At 45.6% G+C, this 22,860-nt stretch overlaps 1 protein-coding gene across 4 annotated transcripts in view; it reads right to left on the bottom strand.

Annotated features, from left to right (window-relative positions):
• Positions 1 to 20,867, bottom strand: part of LOC146784363 (actin, gamma-enteric smooth muscle-like) — a 43,696-nt gene extending 22,829 nt beyond the window's left edge. The window contains exon 1 of one of the 4 annotated variants that reach the window (XM_085636206.1): positions 20,845 to 20,867. The gene's annotated coding sequence lies outside the window, so the exon portion shown is untranslated. Of the gene's footprint in view, positions 1 to 11,620; positions 11,821 to 20,735; positions 20,794 to 20,844 lie in introns of those variants that run through there. The other 3 variants (XM_085636205.1, XM_085636204.1, XM_085636203.1) reach the window with 3 other exon arrangements.
• Positions 20,868 to 22,860: the final 1,993 nt, after the last annotated feature.

Genomic DNA, 22,860 nt, shown 5'->3' with positions numbered 1-22,860 from the left:
CACCAGACAGCCACATTATCACAAGCAATACACAACCACCAGTCAGTGCTTACCACAGTTATCACAATAACTAAAAGTTTGTAGCTTGCACTACAAAACGTACACACCTACTACTATGAATAGCAAACAGTCAAAAAACAATATACGCTGCACAGTAGCATCCATAACACAACAACCGTCTGATTATAGAGACGGTATTTTTACTCCTCAATCATTGACCAACACAACTAGTGTAGGAAGCTGGCTCTGTATATGGTATGCCCACTAGGTAGTTATACCATGTGCAGGGTCCATGGGTTACCCAAAAGTGTACAGGGTTAAATGTAAAACGCAAAGTGCTCTATTAGTGGTAGTGTGGTCTAGACACCTTAGGCCTAACAGAGGAGTGTAAGACATTAATTGCACAACATTGACCAATAATGGACACACGACTCAAAAAAGACATCTACACCAATTTTACCAAAAATGTACTTTGTTTGTAATTGAAGACCAAGATCTTCGCAATAAGGTAAGTACGTTTTTAAATTAAAAAACTTTTTCACTTGTAAAAATCTACACTTAGAATATTTTCAGCACAGCTCAATGTTATCCAAAGGGGTAAACAATATTGCGGTTAAACAGGTAAGTATTACACTTACAAAACCAGCCTTCAGGCCCAAAGGTCAGCAAAGAGCAAAGGTCAAGTGAGTACTAAAGCTGCACCACCAGCAGCACAGGGGCAGCCAGGTGCAGAGGTCAAATTCGGGGATTGGCTCAATGAGTTTCAATAGAAGCTGGAGGTGCCTGGAACCACACTGCTTGTAGGTAAGTGGATCAGTTTCAGGGGCCAAGCTTTGGTGATTAGGACCAGAATGGGGGGGCACAAAGCAGCACCGAACATAGACCACCAGCGGCACAGGGGCAGCCCGGTGCAGGGTGCAAAATAAGCATTGGGCGCCCAATGCTTTACAATCGAGTTTCTTCTTTCAACAAACAGGCTGCAGGCGTTGCATAGGAGGTTGCAAGAGGGAGACCAATGACAGCAGAAGTAAGCAGAGATGTAGGGGGTCGCAGGGGCACCATCAGTTCAGCTCATCAAGGCCTAGGGTCTTTGGGTGGAGGGCTGTCTTCTTATCGGAGCCAGTCGCAGTCAGTGGGAGCCTCTGGATTCAGGCTGCATGTGTTGTCTTGGAGGTCAGGAGCAGTCAGCCAACACTGGACTCGAGGTCAGGATTGCTGGGCAGACTTCACTGGGCAGGTTGGCCACTCGGACTCGGGAGATTGCAGTTCCAGCTGGATACGGAGCCCTTGGAGTTGATTTCTTCTGGACAGGTCCACGGGAGATTGGAGTCTTCTTCGAAGGCAGCAGTTCTCCCAGGGTTTTCAGAGATTGATGGGTGCAAGACAGGTTACAGAAGCTGGAGACCGGCCTGTAGGGCGAGGGCCAAAACAGTCATCGTCTTCAGTCTTCTCTACTGGGATGTTTCCTTTCTTCTTAGGTCATCAAAGATCTAGTTTCTAGGTCTGGGGATCCACCTAAATACTAAATTTAAGGGCATTTTAGGGGAGTAGCAGGTAGGGCCAATAGGCACCTCACCTGGGGTGACTGCACCCTCTATTATGCCACCCTCATGTAGTAAGGGGGCACAGACCAGATTGGAGGGGTCTCCCCATCTTCAAGATGGTGGGGACTGAAAGATATGCTTCACATCGCATCCCCCACCTTAGGGGTAGAGTTGGCAGAGGTGGGCACACCTCCTATTCTCCAAAGTTTTCCCACCGGTTTTCCCAGCCAAAGTGGGGGCGTAAACCAGGGGTTGCCATCTGCTGCTAGCACCAGAGGCTGGGGGTTGCTTTACAAAGATGGCAGGCCTTTGAAGCTTCCCCCTTCGAGCACTAGCCCATCCTGGGGTAAGAGGCATGACAGCTCTTCCCAGAATGTGCATTGTTTCTGGTCCCAGAGAGCAGGGGCTCTCTACCCAGGGGTCTAGAAACATGTCTGGCAGTGGCTGGTGGCCTACAGCCGGTCAGAGACCACAGCAGGGTTGGTAGGTTTTCAGTGGGCACCTCTTAGGTGCCCTTTGAGTACATGGTACAATACATCTCACACTGGCATCAGTGTGGACTTATTGAGAGAAGTAGTTTGGTACAAACACTCTTGTGCTCAGTAAAGCCATCATGGTGCTGTGGAACTCTAGTTGTCCAGTTCAAAACCCATGTACTCTCTATGGCTTCTGAACATGCATACCACAATCTAAGGCCTGAAGAGCAGCCCCACTAGCAAATGTTCTGCCCCCATGCACACTCCCCCCTCATACAATGTTAAGTGAAAGGCACCTCCACAGGCTTCACTAGTGCCACGCATGCTCTGGCCCCGTGAACATTCTCTCTCACACAATGATAAATGAAGCACACCCTCATTAATGAGTAGATGTTTTGCACCTGTTTGCATCCTATCACATACAGACAATAGGTGAAGAGCCCACACACTCATGCAAGAGATGCCCTGGAGAAACGCACTCTTCCTCTCACACACCGAGGACAAGTGAGGAGTGCCGCCATTAATGTAACACATGCTCTATGCTCCTGAACATGCATGCCACACTATGAGAACCGAAGAGGAGCCTCAACAATGTAGTACATGCTGTGCACTCCTGCACACCCTAGCACAAGCTGTGCACTCATGCACACGCTAGCACATGCTGTGCACATCCCAGCACATGCGGTGCACTCTGTACATCCCAGCACATGCTGTGCACTCCTGCACACCCCAGCACATGCTGTGTACAACTTAGTACATGCGGTGCACATCTCAGCACATGTTATGCACTCCTGCACATACCAGCAGATGCTGTGCACTCCTACACATCCCGGCACATGCTGTGTGCACTCCTGCACATCCCAGCTCACGCTGTGCACTCCTGCACACCCAGGCGCATGCTGTGCACTCCTGCACATCCAAGCACATATGAAGAGTTGCTCTTTGTCTCTGCACATCCCACCTGACACCAACGGCAGGTGAAGAGCACCGTTTTGGGTGCAATAAACATGCTCTGCACACCCTGTCACACACTGAAGCTTGAAGGTAACATTCTATACTGCTCTGCCTGTCCAGCCACACACACAATTAAACAGCACCCTCGCTAGTGCAGCGCATGCCCCTGTGCATCCATCACTCACATGAGGATTGAGAAACACACGCTTTTAGTGCAGCATGTTCTGCATACACGAGCACCCCAGGCAGGCTTGGCAAGCACTCTTACCTAGGCAGGACCCCCTGCAAAGTACGATGAGGGCCCCCACCATATTCAAACCAGTCTTATCCCCAGTAACTTACCTTTGCAAAGCTTCACAGCGCGTGCTTTAACGGGGAAAGATCCAGTCATTGTAGGGACAAGGGGATAGTGATGTAAGTCATTCCCTATCACAGGGGACAACTTCGAACTGGTAATATTTAGGTGCCATTTATTGCACTTGATGAATTCCAAACCGAAGTGTGTTGGAATTTATCAGGTGCAATAAATACTGAATACTCCTCTGAGGCACTCACTCCTAGTCTGGGCCTCAAGTCTGCATTTCACTTTCTCCTGTTTCACGTCCACTCTCTCTGCATTTTTTGTCCCGCCCGTCTCTTCATAACCCCCCACCTCCCCCCTCGCTTTCTCCTGTCTTTGTCTCTCTGTTAGGTCAGCTGTATGTTTATACCTACATGTCTCTCTAGCAGGCTCTCTCTTATCTCTCTCTAATGTCTCTCTCTATTGCCTCCATTCACTCTCCTGTGCTCACATTCAGCTACTTTGCTCACCTTTCTCTTTCCAACCGCACTTTCCTTGCTCTCTCTCCCCCATCTCTTGCTCACGTAACTCTTTATAGTTTGTCTTTCTCTTTCACTGGATTCCTGATAGCGTCGTCATTCCTCATCAATTCTCTTTCCCTGGTGCTGGTCCATTCTTTCCGTTTCGCTCTGAGTCCACATCAGGGACACATGGGTGCCTTTTACCTGTGATCACTATATTCAAGGCCACTGGAATTATGCAGCAGGAGAGGGCCAAATTATGCGGCAAGAAAAGGCAAACTATGCTGCATTTTGTAACAGTATTACGTCCTTATTTTGTCATTTCTACACTTATTAACACTGCCTGCCCATTGGTAGCACCTCATTAGTACCAGTTTAACACCTAAATATAGCAATAAGCAACAGAAAGGTGACCAGTCCAGCTTTACAAAGGGCCTTCTACTGAGTGGCAACAAGCGTTGCTGCATTCTTAGTAACTTTTGAACCATTTGAGCTAGAAACAAAAAAAATGTGTTTGTTAATATCCACAGATTATGTGGCAAACAATGGATTATGTGGCAAATCTGTAATTATTCAAAACCACCGTGTTTGCACAATCGCATAATTCCAGTGGCTCTGACTAAAATAAATCATGAAATCAATCAAAATTGTAATTGTTTATTTTAGCAAACTGCCCATGGGTCTGTCTGCTATGTTACCACCACTGGGAACCAGTTCTATCAAACTTTGGGATTTTGCAAGATGATACACCTTCTGGAACTGCAGTCTCCAAGCACTTGGTAGAAATGGATCGCAAGATGCAAGCCCTTAGGAGAACCCGTGCTCTGTGTGCCAGATGGTAGTCAGTGAAAATAGTTCAAAGTTGCTGTGTGAGAACTCTTCATTCATTATGTCATGTTATGTGGTACCCAGTGCCTAATTTGTAAAAACGAATAAGTTCCAGGGCCCTCATCAGGAGCCCACTGCAACTTGCTCTACCCATTGCCCCTGCCAGCGCTGCCAATGACAGTACCGACATAACTACAAGTAGCACACTCCTACAAGGGTGATCATTCAGACTATTCCGGCCCCCCAAGGCTGCAAGAATGGCTTAGGCAGCAGGTATTAGTCATTTTTTGTAATGTATGTTGTGCTTATCTGTAAATTAGACAGACAGCACCACCATGTGGCAAACTGTCATAAGTGCCGGCATTGACAATAAAGTGCCGGTGCCAAGCACCAGAAACCACCGGCTCAAATTAAGTACTGTTGGTGGTACCCTTTGCAATGTTAGGATAAATGGAAAAGCCTCACTTATATCTAGTGAGTGGATTGGTCTTAAGCACTTGACCAAACAAGAACGGAGTAGGAGGAGCTTGTTGTCTAATTCAGATTCAACTGACTTTAGGCTCAGTGGGAAAAGATGGGTTTTCGGATTTTATTCTCCTAGAGTCTTAATGAGAGAGGGAGCGTGTGCCAGAGAACAGAGCCTTGCACATGGAATGTTCTTTCACCAAATTGTTTGAGATTCTCTGGATGAACTGAGAACAGATTTGTGGAGGCAGTCTCAAGCACCTGTGAAGCTGTAGTGGAGCAAGGACTCCTTTGGGGTTTGATGCGGCATGGCCATAAATAAATCTGTGGAGTAAGCACGGTGTTCTGAAATGTGAAGCATGGCTTCCTTGGGAAGTCTCTATCGTTTACATCAGAGTCTAAATCTAGAAATGCACTGCTATGATGTAGCAATAGTTGATAAGAAAACTGTACTGCACAGGCTTTCGATGCCAGGCTGACAGGACGCTTTGAGAGCCTGGCAGCGCTGCGCTGCTTGTCTGTTTTGACTGAAAGCAGAAATCACAGCTGAAGGAGATGAAAAGAAGACAGGGGAAGTGGTGGGGGTTGGTTAAGGATGGCAGGTAGGGAATATTTTTTCACATATGGGCCAGAGAGGAGAGGCCATGTTATGGATGGCTCCCCGTTACTCCTCTGCCCCTGCTTAGCAGTTGAAAGCAGGGGGAGATGATTTTGGAGACCATACAATTATAGATGGGTAAAAAGTGAATTACGGGGATGTTTTTTTTACCTCGGGGTTCTGAGTGACATCGAAGACAACTTGAGCTTCACTCTTATCGTCTACTTAATGTCATTCAGAACCCCTAAGTGAAAAACATCCCCGGAATTCACGGTTACTCATCTATAATTCTACATGTTGTACGGTCTGTGTGCCACCACACGCCTCCAGCGCTGAGAGATATGCGAGGGTGGGGGCTGTTTGAAAGTTGGCACAATTTCTGCAGATGAGCATACGATGTTGGGGCTATACATGTCATCAAAAAAATAGATGGGTAAAAAAAAGCGAATTACGGGCATGTTTTTCACTTTTGGATTCTCAGTGACCTCATAGACAGCTCAAGCTTCACTGTTGTAGTCTATTTGATGTCACTCAGACCACCCGGTGAAAAACATACCCATAATTCACTATTACCCATCTATAATTCGATATATTATAAGGTCTCTGTGCCGGTAGACGAGACGCCTCCGGCACTGACAGTTATGAGAGGGTGGGGTTGTTTGGAAGTTCTCACCATTTCTTCAGATGAATAAGAAAAACCTTCACCCCCCCCCCCCCCCCCAGGCAACTAGACAGAGGTTCCCCCGTGTTCAGCTGAGTGACTGCCCCCACCTTCTCATTTTATATCGAGATCTTCATTTCTAGATTTACATTTCAGACAATGAGAACCGGCTACTCCTTACTTCAAGATAAAAAATAACGCTACCAAACAACACACCCTTGTAACACACAGGGGTACTTTTCTAATCAATTATTTCACAAGTATAATATCGCTACTGGCCGTGACGTAACCAGTCAATACTGCCTGTGATAGGCAGCATATGAATTCCTAATCAATAACTGCAGGGGCAGGTACAGCATCAGCACATCAGGGCATTTATAAATAAACCGCTCATCAGTCAAAACATTCTCCTCCCCATCACCATCAAAAACGTAGGAGCCCAAAGGAGGCGTTAACAACTGGCATTAAAATTCACCAAGAAAAAGGAGAACAGTTAATAAAATAAGTTTGATCAAGGCTCTCTTTCATTCCACCCAAACAAAAGTTTTGAAAATGAAATAGAATTCGAAAATAAATTTAATAATAGGGAGACACTAAAGACAAGAAGACCGTCTTCCTTCTCCTGTGTTCCCGCCCTTTGGAATAAACTCTCCCCGCCTGCTGAGACTGACCTCACTCAACTGACCCACAAGAAAGAATTCTAGACTCTGCTGACACTCCCCTCCACCCTCCCATTTCTCCTGAACCACAAGACCTCAGTCATTTAAATGGGCAGGTAATGTCGAGTACTGGGTACCTGCACTTCTTAAATTTGAAAGTGAGAGTACTAGCACTTCTCAGCACTGCGGCAATACCTTTAATGGTAGAGTACTAGCAAAGAGGTACTTTCGGGACAGACACCTGAATAAATGTTGGCCTGCACAGTGTCTATTCCCTCTTTGTTTGCAGTGTTCACTCACTTTCCCATGACTCCCATCTGCAATGTATTGCCCACCCCTCACTCCCTTCACGTTTGTAAAGGTCCATTGGTGCATCTGTACCCAGAATGTATAGGCATATATCCTGTTGACTTGGGTAAAGGGGTGCATCACCCTCTGAGAGAAAATATATGCCCTGTATAAATACCGCCTAAAAACAAGCCCTGGCAAAGCCAATCAGGCTGGCTTGCATTTTGAATCGTACCTAAAATGATTTTAAAAAAGCATGCTGAGGTGAACAAATCCAAAAAAACGATGTCATTTCTATACAATGCATCTGTGAGACAAAGAACTGAATTAGTGACGATTGAGTGTGCTTCGAGATGTAAACTAGTCTCTTATGAATTGGAATACAAGCATGCCACAAGAGCTGTAATGCTATACAGTATAGGAAATAATACAAGGTAAGAGGTTAATACGGCTGCGGGGTGTGGCCAAAGCCCGCACTATGCATTTGTTAAGAAATAGGTAAGAATTGTTCTTGCAGACAGCTCCAACGTGAAGCCAGATCTAAAGAGGTTGAATTTTTCCTGCAGACATTTATTTTATCAATTCTCCCAGTGCATTGTTGGAGTCCTATATGGTTGTATATGGTTGTATGTAAGCATGGGGCCAATCCTATCGATCACAAGGAATTGGTTAAATGGTGAAATGAAAGTGTCATGACCTTGTGATTTCAAAGCAAGGGACATAAATGCAGGTGTTACCTCTGGAAAAGCTGTAATTCTGTATATATCGGCACTCTGTGCCACCAGAATCACTCCTGTCCATTTAGGGTACAGCTGCTCTGTTCTGACATGCCTGCACTTTACCAGTAAAAGTACAGCTGCCCTGCTGATAAATGCTGGTACTTTCCCAGCTGTACTTGTCCATTAAATGTATAGCAACCCCACTAGGAGGTAATATATTACAAGAAAAACGACTGCAGAAGCGCTGGTACTGTCATTAAAAGTACAGCAACCCGGTTGAGAAATACAGGTACTGTCTCTTTAAAAATGTGGTAGCCCTACCGAGAAGAATTTCTACATTACAATTAAAAGTACAGTAATCTTGTTGTGAAATGCTGTCACCACTTCAAGTTTAGCTGCAGCATTGCAGGGAAACACCAGTACTGCACCATTCAAAGTATACCAGCCCTGCTGAAAAGCGTGGGTTCTGTCCTTTTAAAATTATGTTAGCCTACTTAAAAGTGATGGTACTATCCACAAAAATGTTGTTCCCGCACCATTAAAAGTATAACTGCTTTGCACAAAAGTATGGAAACTTCCCCTTTAAGAATAAGATCCTTTCTGGAAAGTGTGAGTAATGTCCGAAAATGCACTGGTTCTGCCTCATTAAAGGTGTAAAAGCCCTGATGAAAAGGGGGCCTTAAAGAGGATGAAAAAGGTGGAGGGGAGTCCTTAAAAGGGGTGTGGCTAAAGAAGCGTAACATGGTATCCTTTCCAAGAGTCATGGCCTTTGTAATGAAGGGTGTGGGGTAAACTTATAAACCAATATCCTATGCTTCTCACAACGTGCCACCTTAACAGTATTGGGGTGTCTCTCTGTGAGCTTTCTGTCATTACATCAGACATGTAGCACAACGGGCATGCGCATTACACAAACCAGACCTATCGCTTTGCCAATGATTATTAGCGGTATGAACGAGTAACAAATATTTTGTTCTGTACGATTAGAAATGAAAATGATTCAATTATGAAAATATGAGACTGTGAAATAAAGTTTGCTATGGTATGTGGAGTGGGGTAGTGGTCTTCGGAGTGCCTCAGTCATTCCCGAATTCCCCTCACACCTCTTTCCTCTGCAGTCTATTACTTTGTTAGAGACGTATGTCTTTTTTCTCCCCACCTATTTCTGAAAACCTCCATCTGAATATCTCACACCTAATCTCTTTCATCTTCAAAACCCTCTTTTCACTGTCTCCTTCTACAGGTACTTCCTTTCATCGCCACTTCCCCTCCCACACACACAACACTCCCATTCACTTGCAAGCACGGCATGCTCTTTTCCTTTTGTGTTGTCAATATGTCGACAGCTGTGTGCTTCCTTCACACACTGTCCCAAAATTACAATTGCACAGGCCCAGAGTTGGATGTGCTTGCTGTCTATGCACCTCTCTGACTCACTGACAGGCCCTGTGAGAATCGTGCGGTTCCCTCAGCCTCAGCTCCAGAGTTCTCAATGCTGCCCCATCAAACACTCAACCTGACCTCACCCAGGCACCTGGAGGCGACTCAGGTCAAGGCAGACACTACACAAGAGTCACATGTTGTTTGAAATAAAACTACAGAAACACAACTTCTGGGAAAAGGAAACAGCCTTTGGGAATACAAGATAAAGTAAAACATGTGAAAAGCAACAGGGAGTGCATTTTACTGACTCTTTACCTTAAGGACGTTTAGAGTCACTGTTGAGAAATCAATGTGTTTTGCATGTAAATTTAATTTCTAGGGACCCGTTTCAAAGTCAGTTTTTAATGACTGTCGGGTCTGGGACCCCAGCAGGACCCAGTCAACTTAAAGCCGTGTCTGCCGAGGTCCGAGATAGTGCTAGGCTCAGTGAGCAGAAACACTTGTCACTAATAAATGATGTGATCGGAAGGCCACAAGTCCGAATCCTGGCAAGACAGACTCAACCTTTCATCATTCCAAAGAGGATCAACTGAGTACCATAAGTTGGCTGATGGCAACATGTGTTATTAACTGCGCTTAGGAACAGTAGAAGGGCTCGATTTAGTCCTATGTATAACGCAAGTCATTATTAATGTAGTCCCATGAAAGTATATCAGCCCTACTACAAGCGCAGGCACTGCACCCAGAGGTAGAAGTGGGTGGGATCTATTGGGAACGACATTTTTAAGCTTTTTTAATGTTTACCAAATTAGTTCCCATGCTTTTTGTTAAAAAACATCACTGCTCCTGAACTGTTCATTCTGAGCTTTATTTGCTTCGGGTGTAAAGGAAAAGAGAAAGAAAAGACACAGACAGCTAAAGAAAGAAACAAGCCTTCCTTCCAGTTCCAATTTGGTAATCAACAAAACAAAAGGCTGATAGGGGGCCAGCATAGGCTGTACTTGACAGACTCATCTGAGGCATCAAGGTGACGTTATTCCTTTTAAGAGCTGCTGTAAAGGTGTTACCAGTCCAGGGATGCGTTCCACAAATGGAAAATTGTAAACATTGTTTACATGCACTAAGTACAGTCATAACGTCTGAAAGAATGTAAGCACTTAATTAATGACGTACATATTTACAATGCTTACTGTCACACATTGGGACCTCATATTGCCAAAATTACACATGCCCTGTTTCCCATTGTAACAAGCAGGATTTACATCAGCGACACGCTGTTTCCACAAACAGACACCTTGATTGTGTTAACCCCCTGAGTTTTTCTACCAGATCAATGCATTTCCCACAGTATAGTTGAAATCGCATTTATTTATCGTTTAGTGTGTATGCATTATATGTTATGTGCAGTTACCTGTAACTGAAAGACCAACAAAATAATTACAGAATATTTCGTTATTTTTTTTAGCTCTTTCTCTCTAACTCTGCCCCCCCCCCACACACACACACTCATTTAATCCATCCCCATTTTACCCAGGATCACAGTTTCCAAAGGGTTTTAATGCACTTCGCCTGGTGACTGCACCAGGAGATATTACTCTCTCATTTAAAGCATAGCAGCTCGTCTGAGAAATGAAGGTGACCTCACATTAAAAGCAGGTCTGCTGAAAAGGGTGGCCCATTGTATTCCTGAAAGTACAATCCCGCTGGGAAAAACTGTCATTAAAAGTGTAGCAGAACTGCACAAAGGCGACGGTGGCGCCAGAGCCAGAGTATTACAGTCAAGGCAGAAGCATCATTTCACAAGAATAGATTAAATGCATAGCAGAGCCGCCATTAGACATTTCTTCTGGGCAGGACCCATGAGTTGTGTCCTGGTCTCAAAGTATTCAGTAGGATGCGTAGAGCAGTGCGAGGAAGTCTCTATAAAGTAGAGATATATATATTTATGTTCACACACACACATATATACACACACATATATACATACACACACATATACATATATACACACATATATATACACACACACATATATATACACACACACACACATATATATACACACACATATATACACACACATATATATACACACATATATATATACACACACATATATATACACACACACACACACATACACACATACATACATGTAGTAGTTCTCATTTACCCTGTCAAAACATGAACTGCCCCTGGTTCTCGCCCACAGCGTCCTTTACTTCTGTAGTGCCTGGTACTCACCAGTAGTGCCTGCCAGCCAGTACTCGCTCACAGTGCCCAGTAGCCGCCGATGGTTCCCGCTACTCACCGTTATGCGCTGCTGTACTCCGCTGGGACGGGTCTCTCCGTCTGCACCGGGTTTAAATACCAGGGCGAATATTAGGCCGCGCTCACCCAAACATAGGACCCAAAATGGCCTTCCGTGGACCAACTGGGCGCGTTACCATAAAAGGGGCTTTATTTCATCACTTTGCGTGGCTGCAGGGAGAGCCCAGAGGGGCGCGAGCGCCGAGCAGGCCTCATACGATTCTGCACTTTTTTATAAACAAAGCCCGAGCGCCGGCCTTATACGACGTAGGAGCAGAGAGGCCTCCAGCAACCGTGCCAAGGTGGGAAGAGGGGCTGTGGGAAGTTGAGGGGGGGCATGCCATCAGTTATACTATATTGTATGGAACTATACTACATTATTGGAATATACCTTATAATATAGTATATTTCTTTCATGATCTAGATGTATGTATCATGAAAAAGAAAGAACTCTTGCTGACTTTTTCTTTCATGTTATTCATTAATTCATTCATTGTGTTCCGGATAGCGCTCACATGCCACAATTCGGCTTCTCTGGAGCGATTTATAAACAGTATAAAAATACCATAATATTAACACTTATGGATTCCAGAACAGTGGACTCGCTAAGGCAGTTGCAACAATAACACCAGTTATGAACAGAACACTCACAACTACTACAGACAAAACGTGCAATTCGAGGCACGCCCTGATTTCTGGTTTCACCTGACAACAACCAAAATGCGGTCCGGTTGTGTTAATAAATCAATCAATATATATATATATATATACGCACGCAGCCATGCACGCGCATGAATTGTTTTGGGCGCTTAAATGTGTGTTAATATCGAGAATACTCCTTTTACTATTTTATTACCCTGAGGTGAAAGTGTGAATAGACCTGAGGGGTGGACACGTATGGCCTACAGGTTACATACAGAACTCTGTGGTGGGCGCGCGACCCAACGAGCTATCTGAAAGGTCTCAAAATTAACACTACTACACTGCTCTTGTATGATACGTTTAATCTGTAATTGCGTCACCCAAGCAGAGTCGGTACTACTTTGTCGGTCTCAAATGTGGTTACTAGCATATTAGTAATTAGCTGTTCTGCATCTCTCCAACCGTGTAGGGTCCTGCAAGTGTAAAGAAATATAAACAGATACATATATATAGATAAATATATAATATCAACGTCGTACTCGGAATAGACCGTAGAAGGAGGGCGTATCGAGTGTGCTAAACACAATTCACTTCGTTACTCATATGCAACTTCTAGAAATCTGTGGTCTCATTTTTATTATGCCTAAAATCAGTCTGTGTAACAGCGGCAGAGCCAAGTTTGAATTCACGAATCCCAGTCGAGGGTCTATTAAACCAGAGAGAGGTATATCTCCTTGGTTGCTGCTGGGCCGCCATATTCCCAGAAGGCGGGCACTGGGCAGGTAATAAGTACAGAGGCCCGCCAAACACAGCCGTTCCTGGCAGGACTAACACAGGGAGACGAGTGGGAACTCCCAGGGTCAGATCCCCCACATGGCCTGCAGCGCTCCGATTGGAGGGGAGTGAGAGGGCGAAGCAGGGGGAAACGCCCAAGCCAAGTCCCAAATATGGGCACCCCTCGCCTCATTGGGTACGGCAATGCAGGGGGCGCCCTTAATGCCAATGAGCTTTGGTACATTGGAATGGTTGCAGTACTTAAAAAATGATATGTGCTAAATCATTTCATGGCGCCTCTCCTTTTATGTACCTCAATAAGAGAAAAAAAAATCTCCCTCAGACTACGCAGGCTTTAGAGCTTTAGCAGGGCTAGCCCTCAGGTTACAGAGAACCTACAGACTCTAGTCTTAAACCGCAGAGCTATCTCTCGATTTCAATATATCAAACACGCTATCCATCAAGTTACACAGATCTGCAGGCCCAGGTCTCAGAAGACAGAGCAATTTCTCAATTTACTTAGAACCAATATGTTCTATTACCGAAATCATAACTAATACGTGTCATTTGAAGGTTTTTCGGGCAACACATATTTTGAGAGCCATTGTTTAGAGCAACTTTGCATTTTAGTACCCATTTCCAGCTAATTCAAACCTGCATAATGGCAAACACACTTTCAGAAACAAGGTCAGGCGGAAACATGGTACCCTAAAAATCCTTTGACACTGGACAAAGAGAGAGAGAGAGTCAGTGGTAGGCAAAGAGGAGGAGAGATATTGAGATGTAGAAATAGAGGTGAGGCAGAGAGTTGATTTTCCCAGGGGCCCCTTGGAAGGGGGAGCTCTGAGCTCTTGTCTACTTTGCCCACGCCTTAAAATGTCTCCGCAACTAATGGTGTTATACAACCAGGACTCACACTCAGGCAGCAGTTATTCCTCAGTTCACAGAGATATTAAACGCACAGGTCTCGGGTAACACCGTTATTCCTCAATGTACCTGTAATTTACAGGTTGACACCTCAGATATCTTGTTAAAAACGATACAGGCACAGGGTTCAGGCAGCAAAGCCATCCTACAAGTTACAAGCATCTTAAAGTCACAAACCTCAGAAAATACAGCTATTCCTGAATTGCATTAATATTACGGGTTCCCAATTCAGAAATCCAGCTTATACAGACCTTAAAGGTTTAGGTCTCAGGCAGGAGAACTATCAATCAGGTTGCACAGACCTTACAGGGTCAGGCCTTGGATAACAGAGCCAATCCTCTGAGTACAGGAGTTTTACAGTCTTGGTTATAGATTTCACGTTGGATTGGAGAGGGCTGATTGCATTTGGCTGGATTGGGGTGAAGTGGTTTGGATTGGGGTGGGGTGGATTGGATTGAGGTGGGGTGGGGTGGGCTGGAGTGGGGCAGACTATTTTGGATTGGAGTGGGGCTGATTGGAGTGGGGCAAAGTGTTTTGGTTTGTTGTGGGGCTGACTGGAGTGGGCAGTCCTTAATTTTTAAAAAATGAAGTGCCAGGGCCCTTCTCGGAAGGCCACTGCAGCCTGCATCATGCAATGCGCTTGCCAGTGCTGCCAATGACAGTACCAACATAACACCTAACCATCACCCGCTTGTCAGTTTAACAAATCAGACTATTTCAGGCCACACAAAGCTATAATAATGCTGTGAGGCTGGTATTATTCATTTTCAGTGCCATTTCGCTTAATAAATACGGCTGTTGTTCTCATCTCAGATAGGGCCACCATGGGGTGGACTGTCACAGGAGCCGGTGCCGAAAATTAAGTGCCGGTGCCGAGAACCGGAAACCACCGGCTCAAATTAAGCACTGAGAGTGGGGCAGATTGTTCTGGATTGGAGTGGGGTGGGTTGGAGTGGGGTAGATTGTTTTGAATTGGAGTGGGGCAGATTGTTTTGGATTGGAGTGGGGCAGATTGGATTGAATTGGATTGGGGTGAGGTGGATTATATTGGAGCGGGTTGGGGTGGATTGTGGCAGATTGTTTTGGATTGGTTGGGACAGACTGTTTGGGACTGGAGTGGGGCAGATTGTTTTGGATTTTAGGGTGGATTGGTGTGGGGGGATGGGGAGGGAGTGGGTAGGATTGGGTTGGGGTGAGGTTGATTAGATTGGAGTGGGGTAGATTGGATTGGGGTGGATTAGGTTGGTGTGGGGTGCATTGGAGTGGGGTGGATTGTGGTGGATGGGAGTAGGGTGAATTGGGATGGAGTGGGTAGATTGGTGTGAGGTGGATTGGATTGGAGTAGGGCGGATTGGAATGGGGTTGATTGTTTTGCATTGGAGTGGGGAAGATAGCAGTGGGGCAGATTGTTTTGGATGGGAGAGGGCAACATGGAGTGGGGCTGATTATTTTGGGTTGGCGTGGGGCAGATTGTTTTGGATTGGCATGGGCAGATTATTTTGGATTGGAGTGGGATGGATAGGAGTGAGGCAGCCTAGAGTGGGGCAGATTGGGGTGGATTAGAGTGGGGCAGATGGGTATGGATTGGAGTGGGACAAATTGGAGTGGGACATATTGGAGGGGAACAGATTCTTTTGGATTGGAGTGGGGAAGATTGGAGTGCAGTAGATTGTTTTGGATTGGAGTGGGGCAGATTGGTGTGAGATTGGAGTGGGGCAGATTGTTTTGGATTGGAGTGGGGCAGATTGTTTGGGATTGGAGTGGGGCAGATTGGTGTGAGATTGGAGGGGCAAATTGGTGTGAGATTGGAGTGGGGCAGATTGTTTTGGATTGGAGTGGGGCAGATTGTTTTGGATTGGAGTGAGGCAGATTGGTGTGAGATTGAAGTGGGGCAGATTGTTTTGGATTGGAGTGGGGAAGATTGGTGTGAGATTGGAGTGGGGCAGATTGGTGTGAGATTGGAGTGGGGCAGATTGGTGTGAGAGTGAAGTGTGACAGATTGTTTTGGATTGGAGTGGGGCAGATTGGTGTGAGATTGGGGTGTGACAGATTGTTTTGGAGTGCAGTAAATTGTTTTGGATTGGAGTGGGGCAGATTGGTGTGAGATTGGAGTGAGGCAGATTGTTTTGGATTATAGTGGGGCAAATTGTTTTGGATTAGAGCGGGGCAAATTGTTTTGGAGTAGGGAAGATTTGTTCTGGATTGGAGTGAGGTAGATTGGTGTGAGATTGAAGTGGGGCAGATTGTTTTGGATTGGAGTGGGGAAGATTGGTATGAGATTGGAGTGGGGCAGATTGGTGTGAGATTGGAGTGTGACAGATTGTTTTGGATTGGAGTGGGGCAGATTGGTGTGAGATTGGAGTGTGACAGATTGTTTTGGATTGGAGCAGATTGGAGTGTAGTAAATTGTTTTGGATTGGAGTGGGGAAGTTTGGTGTGAAATTGGAGTGAGGTAGATTGTTTTGGTTTATAGTGGGGCAAATTGTTTTGGATTTGAGAGGGGCAAATTGTTTTGGAGTAGGGAAGATTTGTTCTAGATTGGAATGGGGCGACTTTGTGAAACATCAGACGGCCTGGAGCAGAGTGAGCCACGTGTCAGGCTCAGCCATAAACTTGACACCCTGCTGACCAAGTCATGAGCAAAGTGGGCAATTGCCCAGGAACACAGCTTCCATTGGAGAGTAATCCCTCTTTATTTATCTTACCTCTATGTGTTTCCATATCTCAGACTCTCTGCCCATCTCTACCTCTGAGACTCTCGCTTTTCCCAGTGGCATTTCAAGGATATGTGGGGTCCCTGGAAAGAAATAGGTCAACTGTGTTTGTGTGAACCCCGTTTCTGAAGGTTTGTTTGGCGCCAGATCGGCTTCAAGTAGCAGAAAACGCGCAGTAAAATTACAAACACGGGGCACCTAAATATGCCTTGCCTAGGGTCCCCAAAACATTAAGACGACACAGCAGCTGACTCTGAACCAGCTCTCCCGGCCGGCATGCATAGCAATCTAGCAATGTCTTCACGGTGAGTCCGACAGCTCTGCAAACGGTCGTTCACATTTCTCTGCGGTGTCCTTAATAATATCCTTAACACCGTGGCCTGGAAAGATGTAAACACAGAAGTGCGTTCTTATCTCACACCAAATAAGGGAACATCCAACCTGGAGCCAACGGTGGGCTGCGCGAGCGCCGCCCGTTATGAAAAACTGCCGGCCTGAAGACTACACAGCGCGAGACACTTCACGGTGTTGGGCCGTGACGTAGGGGAGCAAACACGGGCCCTCTGGGCAAGGAGCCAATGAATTATCTAGCAAAGCAAGCGTGTGCACCATGCAGAGGAAGCCAGTGCATGGGCTCACACGCAAATATGTGCACCCAACACAGAGAGCCAGTGCACGGCTCACACAGCAAAACTATGTGCACCCTACGCAGAGGCAGTGCAAGGGCTCCAATAGCAAACGAGCACCTTGCACGAAGAGCCAGCGCATGGGCTCCAATAACGTGCTTTCTACACAGCGAGCCTGTGCATGCCTTCACATCAAATATGTGAATTCTACACACAGCGAGAGCCGGTGTAAGGGATCTCACAACAAACGTTTACCAAACACGGAGAATCAGGGTACTGTACACAGGGAAAACACGAGCACAGTATGTGGAGTCAGTGTCTGGGTTTTCATAGGAAACGGGCCCCATAGACGTGGAACCAGTGCGTGGGCTTTCACAGGAAACATGGGCACAGTATGAAAGCAGCCACTACTTGTGCTACCCAGTGGTCGGAGTGGGCGGGATCGGCAGGGCACGGCGTGCCCCTACTTCTTTAATTCTATACATTCCGTTCCCCTACTTGTTTATTTTGAACATGCGTCCCTGGACCTCAGAAATATCCAAGGCCTGCAGAGAGGGCTCGGCATTAGTGGCTGTTCCAGAAGGGCAGGGAGCAGAGAAGGAAAAGGTCTCCTCACTTGCTTCATGCCCAGACAAGACAAGGACAGTGTCCGCTTCTGCTCTGACGCTAACAGCGCCCCTCACCCTTCCCCCCTCTCTTTCTTACTCTTATTCCCTCTCTTTCTGTCTAGCCCCTCCTCACTTACCGAATCCATGACTCAAGAAATGGTTCTCACCCTTTCTTCCTGTCGTTCATTTGTTCCACTGTGAAATGGATGCAAGAAAACCCCAAAAACACTTTAATGGAAATGCCGTTTTTGACATTTTTCTATTCCAACTTGCAGCCTCGGAAATAAACGGTTCGGAATATGAAAATAAATAACTAAAAAGCAAGACAGAGTGTTCTTAACCCTTTCGCTGCGGCGGGAATTCCACCAGTGCACCAGTCCTGGAGGTACTGCAATACCTGGTTGATGGGAGGATTGGAAAACAAAATGTGCATGGCGGCTTTGTGTTCACTAATTTGTTCTTTTCAAACCATACTGCTAACGTTTTGTAAGCATATGAGCAGTGGACATTGAAATGGGTCCTTTCTGGGCCCTGTAGTTATGTCCTTAACTTTTCAGGCAAACATACTCGTTGATTTCTGAATAATGAGTGTAAAAGCGTTAAGTTCACCATGTTGTTCCTGCTTACATTTCACATGCTTTATTTAATCTTTCATACCCTATGAGTGTTTGCTTTTTCCAGGATATTGTTACTTTTTCTTTTAGGCAGCATATTGCTCTTGCCTAGTGCGTAATTTGAATTGAGCTGCATCCAGTTGTTTATAGCAGGTCAAATTGGATTGTAGTTGAAGGCAGTGTGATTTTCTCTCAGTGGGGCAGTATGGTGTTCAGCGGGGGAGCGGATGTAGCACTGTGGTCATAGCTGCCGAATTTAGTACTGGGGGAACCAGGTTCAGCCTTTATGACCAGTCCCCCAGACCATTCTCCTGAGGGAGCACATTCCATTGCTAGATCATAGAGGGCCTCGCAAGACTTTAGATGCCCAGGTGTCTTAGCACCAGCAGCTTGACCCTAGTGGTGGCAAGTGTGGGTTAACCTTGAAGGCCTGTCCACCACAATCCATACTGAAGCTCACCTCCAGTCTTGCGGACAGGCCTAGGAAGCAGCAGTGACTTTGTCACTGAGGTCACAGGACCTTTGAGCAGGGCGGCTCTAGGGCGGTGCAATCGCACTGGGTGCTGACTTCGGGTGGGGCCATCATGTTTGCAAGTATATTATGGTTTTAAATGCACTTGCTGCCTCTTTCCTGGCCTCCAGCAATTTTCGGCAATAATAAAAATGTCATGATAACTCCGGTGAATAATCTTCTTCCTATAGCAAGATCGGAGTTTTGTCTAGTGGACGTTTTGACTCATGGAAAGATAGCGCAGAGGGTTAATGTGCCTGCTGCAAAAAAAAGTACCATGCCCATCACAAAGTGCACATAATGTAAATAGGTCAGTGGGTTACGTGCAGTTTATAAGTTAAAATCCTAACAAAGAACAGTGAGCTATTGACTGTCATCTAAGAGCATATTTAAATCAATAGTAGGGAAAAAGAAGAGGCTGTGATCCAATCGGCTTCCAGCTGGTCATTTGTAATCAAAAGGAAAGGATCACTTGTTGCTGGCACCAGGGTTCAGGTGGTTGTTTCCGATATAGGTAAAAAACCCTCAATCACGTAAAGCAGTACGGGGGCGGTATATATTGGTTCTCCGCCTTGATATTTATATACGTGAAAGCATCATCATTGGGTTTTTCCCATGCATCCTCCAACCTGGAGGGAACCACTGGATCTTCCAGTAGTGATCAGGGAAAAATATGATAATAAAAAGTGAGAAGTGCTCAAGTGAAGTGATTGGTTATGATAAAAAATTCCTCACGCTACCTATATTCAAAAAGAAGTTTTTATTCTAATAGGTGCTGGGAAAAGGTTAAAAACATCAAGTTGCAGAATGGACATATTATGAATCCTCTGCAATGTTAATCGTAGTGGTCGGTCGACATGTTTCAGCTCTTAGAGTGCCCAGAAAGGGGTCGGGGAGCTTTCTTCAGGACCTTCAGTGATAAAGTGAATTGGAATATTGTCCAATGTCATGTGGAAGTTCCAGTATCAATTCAATAGGACTTCGTCAGGGGTAGTACCTATATCCAGGGAGGGGGAGGGAGGAGAAAGGGACAGGCAAGCATAAACGTCCTTGGTTAATGCAGGAAGGGCATATTGGTTAGTCAAGAATGCTGCAAGAGTAGTACAAAAGCAACTATAATTGGCAAATCTTTATATACATGTGGTATGCATCTTAATCTGCAAGTGGAGATTTGAACCGTCGGCGGTTAGGAGTGAACTTTAAAAACATATAGTTGTTAAAAACGCAATGTGCTGGCAAACATATGGTCAAAAGAATTGCTTATTAAGGGAAATATTTGGGCACTCGTAACCCCGTAAAGAATTGGGGCTCTGAAGCGTGGTTAGTACAGGTTATGAAGCCTTTAGGTATATTGGATTGAGTGGACTTAAGACGGTACGGTACGTGCCCGTCTGTGATAACGGCGATGTTTGATAACAGTTGTAAAAAGTATGTTCCGCATCATTATAAAAGCATGCTGTTGTTGAGGCCATGTGGTAAACGTTATGTGCGATAAGGGGAAAGGCGTCATTAAAGCGAAATGGAAAGCGGTATTGTGCTTTGTAGCTGTGTTAAAACCAAGTGGTAAGTGTTGTGTGCGTTAAGAGGAAAGAAGTCGCTAACATTGAGCTTAATGTAAAATGCAAAGCGGTACCTGAGGTGCTCCAATTACGAACTCCGTACATTGGTCAAGGCAGCGGTATTGCTGTACAGATAAAAGAAAAAGTGAGGGCGTTACAGAAAAGGTTGCAAAATAACGTTACGTGTCTTCCTGGTTGGGCTGGTATTCAGGTCTCCGTACCGCGATGAGCAGTTACAACTTGTGCTGACTCTAGTTTCCTGTGTTGACGGAGAATCCGGGGATGTGTTTTAAATAACGAGTTAGGCGCCAACAAAAGAGGACTGGTGAGGTCGATGTCTGAACCGGAAAACTTTATTGGACTAAAGCTCATATTGACGAGTTCGTTAATGAGTTAGGTGTGATTGGATAATTAAAGTCTTGGGCATTTACTGAAAGAAAAAATCGTTTTGTATGAAAAAATCGTTTTTTTGAAAGTCGTTTTATTTGAAAACGGCAAATATGCAATAGGAAAATGGAGGGGAGGCTCAACGTAGCGGTACTCAAATAATCTTGCAAATCTTCATGTTGGGAGTGTAATGTATTACTGTACGTACATCTGTTTATAGTTACATGCTAAGCGAAATATGAAAAATGGAGGGAAGGATCAACGTCGCACTACTCAAAAAAGTTGCAAATGTTCATGTTAGGGTAGGGGTTGTTCAGAAGGGGGTGTAATGTATACCTCTACATACATCTGTTTATAGTTACATGCCATCTAAGAGCTGCATACAAACTGCAAGGTATAAACTAGAGCGTTATGGTTTTTTCCCTAAGCCTTTGTTTATCCTAATGTTGCAAAAAGTGTTAATTTGGATAGAAATCGATTATGATTTTTAAAGAGAACCCCCAATCATGGTATTAAGTTTTAAATTCGGAGTTTGTGTTTCTCCTTGTGCTTCCACTTTTAAGCATATTTGGGACATTCTGTATTTAGAAACATATCCCACTTTGTGAATTTATTTTAATGTCAATAACTCATATTAATCGTTAAATAATCACATGTATGCATTGGTTGAATTAAATAACATAATGACCTGTAACTGGTCAGTGAACTGCCAAACAAATACTAAAGATTGGGATGTTTTGCGCATCCTGGCCACACCTGTCACTCCGCCCCCTGATCCAATCCTCAGGTTATTCCCACCCTCTGATTCTCCGCCCACAGTTCCCCTACTTTTTTTCCCCACTTCGACCACTGGTGCTACCACAAAAAAAGATGTGAACCAAACACAGGGAGCCACATGTGGATAGCCTTTCACAGGAAACGTGCATAGTACAAAGAGCCAGTGCTTGTGCTTTCACAGAGAACAAGGGCACTGTACACAGGGAACCAGTGCACGCACTCCCACCGGAAACTCGTGCACCAGAAACGCAGGGAAAGAATGCAAGGAACCTCCCAGAAATAATGGGTACCGTACACACGGAGCCAGTGCACGGGCTCTCACAGGAACATGGGAATTCTACTTAGGGAGATATTTCAGCGTTTCTCGCAGGAAACATTAAAATTTCACCTGCTACACCTTTGCAAAAGTGTCGAAAAGAAACTTAATACGCCCCTCCCCCCTTTTACAGGTTGTGATGGGGGGGAGGTGGGAGGGACTGAGACTCCCATACCTCACAGACACTCATAGCCTTGCGCTGGAATGGGGCTACGGAAGGGTGGGGGGCACTGGTTTTCTACCTGAAACCGCATCATTTTCAAAGTGTTTTGTATAGTCCCCCCTCTCCTTTTGGCAAGTCCTTAATGGGGACCCAGGGGGAACTTGGCGCGGGCCGGAGTCCCCCTGGGGTTTTTCACGCGGTGGAACAATCCATGCGGCGCAATAGGTGTAGGCAGGGTGAGGGGCGGGACTAGCAGGTAAGTATTAAATAGGCGGGGTTTTGGCGGGAGGTTACTGTGAGGGGAAGTTAGTGGCGAGCTTTGTTGACGCTTTATATCCCGGTCAGTGTGTCGTCGTTTTTGTAATTCTAGCACAGCTTGCTGTAATCATTTACCTTAATGGCAGAGGGCGCTGCGGTTAGCGAAGCACTTCGTGTCCTGTGTGCGGCGGTCTGGGAGGACCTCCTGAGGCCCGGCGTGTCAGCTGCTGTGGCGGCGGGCGTGGGACGCCCGAGACGTCCCGCAGCGCTTGGAGTGGCAGAAGCTGTGGCGGCATGT

The sequence above is a fragment of the Triturus cristatus genome, chromosome 11, assembly GCF_964204655.1.
Source record: "Triturus cristatus chromosome 11, aTriCri1.1, whole genome shotgun sequence".
NCBI classification, from domain to species: domain Eukaryota; kingdom Metazoa; phylum Chordata; class Amphibia; order Caudata; family Salamandridae; genus Triturus; species Triturus cristatus.
Note: the sequence above shows the minus strand (reverse complement) of the source record. Positions and strands in the feature narration are given on the sequence as shown.